The sequence below is a fragment of the Echinops telfairi genome, unplaced genomic scaffold, assembly GCF_000313985.2.
Source record: "Echinops telfairi isolate 266 unplaced genomic scaffold, ASM31398v2 ScPeMD7_655;HRSCAF=1070, whole genome shotgun sequence".
Classification (NCBI taxonomy): domain Eukaryota; kingdom Metazoa; phylum Chordata; class Mammalia; order Afrosoricida; family Tenrecidae; genus Echinops; species Echinops telfairi.
Window position 1 is genome coordinate 15,200,963 of NW_022104553.1, and position 6,779 is coordinate 15,207,741.

The 6,779-nt window shown below is 42.5% G+C and overlaps 1 pseudogene; it reads left to right on the forward strand.

Annotated features, from left to right (window-relative positions):
- Positions 1 to 4,911: 4,911 nt before the first annotated feature.
- LOC101659696 lies at positions 4,912 to 5,310 on the forward strand (annotated as a pseudogene).
- The last annotated feature ends 1,469 nt before the right edge of the window (positions 5,311 to 6,779 follow it).

Here is a 6,779-nt window from a genome sequence, read left to right on the forward strand (position 1 = left end):
TTTTTTTAACTTGAATAAAAAGAAAAAAGTAGAAAAATATATGTAAAGAAAAATAATAACTAGCAAAAATACCCCCAGAAAGCATGTATAATGTGGGAAACAAGGATTTCTCCCAAATCGTCTCCCCCAAATGTGTTAGACTTAAGACACTGCTTACAGCTAATGGTAAAAATTATTTCCCTTGAGGCAATCAGCTGCCAGACTGCTGATTGGGTGGGCCTGCTCCCTGTTGCTGGGGACAATGGACTACTTCTCCCTGAGGCTTGCAACCATTAGCTTGGTTCCTGTAAGTGGGGGTTACACCCTACTGGTAATGGTTCTTATGGAGATCCAGAGAACAGATCAAACCTACTCCTGGACATCCAAAGTTAGGCTGCCATCCTGAATCTAGGATCCGCCCATCTTGCCACATGTATACCCCCAATCCCTCCATTTCCTATTGCGTGTAAACCCCTAGACCACCCCCTCCCATTACTGCATTACCTATAGGACAACCCTTTCCTGTGACGTAGGTCTTTACCTGTAATTAGGAGGCTTGCATGTCCCCAGAGAATATAAAAGGCTTGGTTAACATTAAATATTTCTCTCTCTCCATGTGCACCACCAAGTGAGGCTGAGGTGAGCACTGCTACCATGAATTGTGTCTGACTCCATTATTTCAATCTCTCACTTCTATCTCTCATGCTCTCTATGACTTTACTATGATCTTTACTTATTATCGCTGTACAATTGTGCCTACTGGACCTGTAATGATGTGTTAGGCAAGTTCCCCTGGCAATATAATTCCAGGTCTGTCCACTTACCTCTATCTCCCCACTGGTCATGGGGGGTTCAGGAAACTGCCCTTCCTATCCTGAAGTCTGTTTTTGGGGCTCCTCATGGGCTTTGTGGGTTGGCTTTGCTCCTGTTACTGATTTGTTATATTCCCTTCTTGGTTTGCCCCGCTGTGGGGGGTTCAGACTGGACTCACTCCCTTCCGTGTGTCCCCAGTATTGTTTTCTGTCATGGTATGCTCCAGAGAGGGGTCATCATGTCTTGAACTGTTGTCTGCCCTACAGTCCTCTGTCCTGAATTCCATGTGTGAGAGCTCTTATCTGTACCAATGTGTGTACTCAGGTCTAGCCAGATTTGTAAGGTAGAACTGGGTCATAGTAGTGGGAGGGAGGAAGCATTCAGGAACTAGAGGAATGATGTGTGTTTCTTTGTTGCTATACCACACCCTGGTTGAATCATCCCTTCCTTGTAATCCTTCAGTGGGGGATGTCCAGTTCTCTATAGATGGGCTTTGGGTTTTCACTCCAACCCCTCATATTAACATTGATAAAATCGTTTGTTTTGTATCTTTTGATACCTGATACCTGAGGCTAATTTTCAATGGAAAAATTAATTTAGCATAAGGGCATCTTGTTCACTTTCAATAAATAATTTAAGTAAGAAATCATACAACTTTTGTCTAAAGGATATTTCCTTTTCGAACCTGTTTCTAGCTATTCTCTTTACAGAGTAAGTAAAACAAAAAGTATTGCTACAAAAATGTAGAGACCGTTATTTAAAATATCAAAATGTGAGTCTATTGCTCCTTCACATAGACTTCATCCATTTCTATACATTTCTGAAGGCAGCATTTCCATTTAGCTCTTCCTGGGAGAATTCTATGCTCTTGGCATCTGTCAAAATGGGTTTTGGTATCCTCAAGGGACTCAAATTGTGTTCCTCTTTAAATATTCTTTGAGTTTGGGGAGCAAAAAGAAGTCTGAAGAGCACAATCAGGCTGTAGGGGTAAAGTTTCCCAACACACTGCTCAGAACAGCTCTCGCTACCTTGGAGAATGAGTAGGCGCATTGTCGTAATGGGAAAATCCTTGCAACAGCTGTCCTGGCCTTTCCCTCACCAATGCAGTTTTCAGCTTTCTTAAAACTTCCTAATAAACCCCAGTAATTGTCTTGTATCCTTTAATAAAATATCATGGTTAGCCCCTCAGGACCAATAATGAGAGTAGCGATACCAGAAGGGGAAGGGGAAGGAGGGGGAGAAAGGGAGGATGGATCACAATGATCTATATATAACCCCCTCCCTTGGCGATGGACAACATAAAAATGGGTGAAGGGAGAGAGCAGTCAGTATAAGACATGAAAAAAAGTTATATATTATCAAGAGTTCATGAGGGCGGTGGGGGGGGGGGGATGAGCTGATACCAAGGCTCAAGTAGAAAGAAAAAGTTTTGAAAATGATGATGGCAACGTATGTACAAATGTGCTTGACACAGTGGATGGATGGATGGGTTGTGATAACTGTAAGAGCTTCAATAAAATGATTTTTTTTAAAGAAGTGGATTACAAAGATTATATCTCTGTGTGTGTGTGTGTGTGTGTATGCCAAGACTCATCCCCAGCTACAATTTGTTCCATAAAACCATCTTCATTAGCTTCAATCTTGCTTCAATTATTGATGAAAAGATCAGCTCTTTGAGCTAGCCGGACTTCACAGCATTTTTGGAAACCACTGACCTGAAAGTGCTGAGACCAGGATAGTCACTTCAGAATGAAAACGCTGAACCATGTGAAATCTCCTCTTCAGTAGCTGTCTCATCAATGGCAATTCTATGGTCTTCCACCAGCTTCTGGCCCTCAGTCACAGTATATATATACTTTGAGGCTGATTGTTTGGAGTATCTTTGAGCTTTGCTGAGCCCCCATAAAATGCTTGGCCCATCTAAAAACCCGTTTTATGTGAGGCAGCATTCCTATAACTTGTTGCAAAGTTACAGTGATTTGGAAGATGGACGATGATTTTTTTTTAATAAACATTAGCTCTAACTTCAAAACCATGTTTTCTGATGCCACAGAAAGCATCTTTTTTTTCAAAGACACCTTAACCAGAATAAGACAAGTGTATTACTGAGAAAATTTATTTGCAGCCATTCACTGATCATGGAGACACATTTAAAATGTTTGAAATAAATCTGTGCATGTATGAACTGGAATCCTAATAGAAATACAATTTTGACTTTTGTCTTGAAGTACATACATTTTTAAAATTTTAATAAATCATTTTATTGGGAGCTCGTACAACTCATCACCATCCATCCTTCCATCCATCCATCCATTGTGTCAAGCACATTTGTACATTTGTTGCCATCATCATTTTCAAGACATTTTCTTTCCACCTGAGCCTTGGTATCAGCTCCTCATTTTATCCCTCCCTCCCTTCTTCACCATCCCTGCCTCATGAACCCCAATAATAATATAGATTATTATTATTTTTTCGTGTCTTACACTGACCTATGTCTCCCTCCACCTACCCCTCTGTTGTCCATCCCGCTGGGAGGGTGCCATAGGTAGATCATTGTGATTGATTCCCCCCACTTCCCCCTTCTCTTTCCCCTCAAAGTACATACATTTTTTAAAATTTAGTTTTATTGACACATGGCTCACATGTCATACACTTCCATAGTTAAGTTATATTAAAAAAGAATTGTACTCTAATCTCCACAATCAGTTCCAGAATATTTTCTTCCCTATTGTATTCATTATTAGTACCCCATTTCCCTTCTAACCCCCCTCCCCGAGTATTCCTAATAAGCCCCTAGTCTAGTTACTGTCTCTATAGCTTTACCCATCCCTGTCATCAAACAGTAGAACGCACACACCAACAATAACAACCCAGAAAAAACTCAAATCGAGAAAAAAACAGGGAGTATTAAAAACTAGAACAAATTTAAAATGGTTCAAAAGGGAGATCAAATAATCAGGTATCAATCACATTTTAACCTAATGATAGCTACCATGATCTAGTTAACGATATTTTCTCTCTGATAACAAGGCTACTCACACCCCTAAACTATGGTAAGAGAGGATTCATCAGAGGTTTCATCCATGTAGGGACCCTGAAAATGGATTTTGGGTTCCCACTGCCATCCATTGCCTTCTGAAAATCGAGTGATACCATTCCCTCCTTCAGACTTAGGTTTTAATATTTATCATCCTTGGATCACAGGCTGGTGCGCTTCTTCTATGTGGACTTAGTTGATATTTCACTTAGATGGGTGCTTTTTTGGAGACAAACTTTTACGACTTCAGATGCTATTCTTTCTGACAGCTGGGCACCATCTGTTGTTTTTTTCCACCACACTTTGCTGTAGCACCCATATCTTCAGTGATCTCTTCATGAGGGTGAGCATCAAGCAGGGCCATGGAAGCACAGACATTTTTAATTCCATGACACTTAGTTTATCAACTTAATATATGTATGAGATTGAGATAACGATATGGTATAAATAGCATACTTTTGTGTCATGTCTAAGAACTGTGCCTGATCCAAGATCACAAGGGGGTTCTTCTGTATTTTAAAAGCTGTATAGTTTTACATTTAAGACCGTTATTCATTTTGAATTAATTTTTGTGTAAGGTGTGAGTTTTAGGTGGAGTGTGTGTGTGTGTGTTTACCCAGTAGCAGAGCACAAAGCTCTAGTCATCTGTTTTGCATAAAGAGTTGCAATAGGGCTCTGGCAGTGGGAATGGGCCTGGCGAGAGGCCTCTGGAGAGAAGGCTGCTTCCACCAGGAGCCTGATACACAGGCCCGGGAGAGGAGCGTTCCAAATATTGTAAATGTGAAATGTCAGATAATGAGATAGTCGATGAGCGAGTACAGGTATTCGCCAAAGAAAACCACGTGGTTGAAAAACTCAACCAGAAGGAAAGTTTCCTGTAGGCACAGAGCACAGTTTAAACCAGGGAGATAACAAAGTGAAAGCAAGTCACCGGGTGCTCCCTGAGCAATTCAATTTCGGGGCAAAGACTGTGAGCCACAAACATGAAAAACCACAAACGCGCTTTCCCTGTCCCCGCCAAGCTGGGCGGAGGCGGAGGCTCTGGTGTGTTCAAGATTCAGTCCCACCCGTAACCCATCGCCATGGCCAAGGAGGGCACTGCTGCTGGAGGTCCAATGGACCTCAACACTGCTTTACAAGAGGTGCTGAAGACCGCCCTCATCCACGAGGGCCTAGCATGTGGAACTCGCGAAGCGGCCAAAGTCTTGGACAAGCGCCAAGCTCATCTTTGTTGGTTTGCATCCAACCGTGATGAGCCTGTGGAAGTCAAGTGAGTGGAGGCCCTGTGTGCCAAGCACCACATCGACCTCATTAAGGTGGATGACCACCAGAAACCAGGAGAGTGGGCAGGCCTCTGCCAAATGGACAGAGAAGGGAAACCCCGGAAAGTGGTTGGTTGCACTTGTGTGTTTGTTAAGGACTATGGCAAAGAATCTCAAGCCAAGGATGTTATTGAAGAATACTTTAAATGCAAAAAGTGAGCAAATAAAATTTTGCTAATTGTTAAAACAAAAAAAGAGAAAACCCATAAAAACGAAAGACAGATGATAAGGTATCAGATTGACTGGTATTAACATACACTTGTTGACAAAGAATTATGATACGTAGCCAGAAATAAAATGTGGAGAGAAATTGCAGGAGGTGGACTTTGTCGGTGTGCAAGTGTCCTGGAATATTGGGGAAATGACCTTTTTCTACATCTTATCACCCGCAGGCATGCCCTGATTTGTGTGGTGCACCTCTGACATTGGTGGGCCTCTTGGCTGAGAATTAGCAACATGGAGTTAGTTAGCTGTCTGAGAAGCAGTCAAGGTGTTAAATGGTGTTAGGCTTACCTCTGAGCTAAACCCCTCAGTCCTGTCAAGCGCCTTGAGTTTTATAGAACTCCGTCAGGATTCACACAGGAGAGATGTCCTATGCATGTGCTCAAAGGAAAAAGGCCTTCATCAATGGATGTCTCATTTCTGATGAAGCATGTCCGAATTCACACCTGAGGGAAACCTTGTGAGTACATGGAAGCCGGCAAACCCTTCTATCACAACGGTCACCTGATTATGCATCAAAATTTCATTCTATAGAGAAACCCTATGAATGCAAATAATGTGGGAAAATGTATATTAGGAACTCTTAGTAGCACAAGATTCACATAGGAAAAATGTCATGCTGAGGCAGATGGCTGTAACCAGTATTGAAAACTTTTCAGGAGCATTGCTGGTCTCGTCTGGTACCAGAAGACTCGTTCTGATACATAGCCCTACAAGTGTAATCAGTATCCTAAAGCTTTCCATGATAATTCCTCTCTGACCAACCATCGTTGGGAAGAAGCTCGAAAGACTCCCTCCCAGTGTGTCATCGTGGGAAGGTTTCCAGAGCTCTTATTAGACACCAGGGTTGGCACGCTGTGGAGACATCTGTGGGCGTTCATTGAACATGACAATGGCCATGCCTGCGCTTGCCTACCATCAGAGACTTCGCTTTGGAAATAAAGTAATTCATCCCGTACTCCCTGGAACAAAAACCCTAAAGAATCATATCATGAAGACATTCTTATGGCTAGAATTCTGCCACGTTGCTAACTGTGTTAGTCTGGGTTGGCTAGAGAAACAAATTCAGAGGCACTTGTGTGTAAGACAGAGCTTTATATCAAGAGCAGTTGAATATTGAGAAAACATCCCAGCCCAGTCCAGATCAAGTCTATGAGTTCAACATTGGCCCGTAAGTCCAATATTCGCTCATGAATTCCTCTTGAAACTCATGCAACACATGCAGTGACACCGAATGCAGGAAGATCACAGGCCCATGAGTGGAAAATCTTGTGGATCCAGTGGCAGTGGAAGTGTCTCAGTCTCCACGTGGCTCCACCAGCTCCAGGCTCTAGTGCAGCTCCATGTGTCTTGTCAGCAGGGATGTCTTGCAGGGAGTGTCCGCCTGTCCTGCCTCCAGCAAGTTG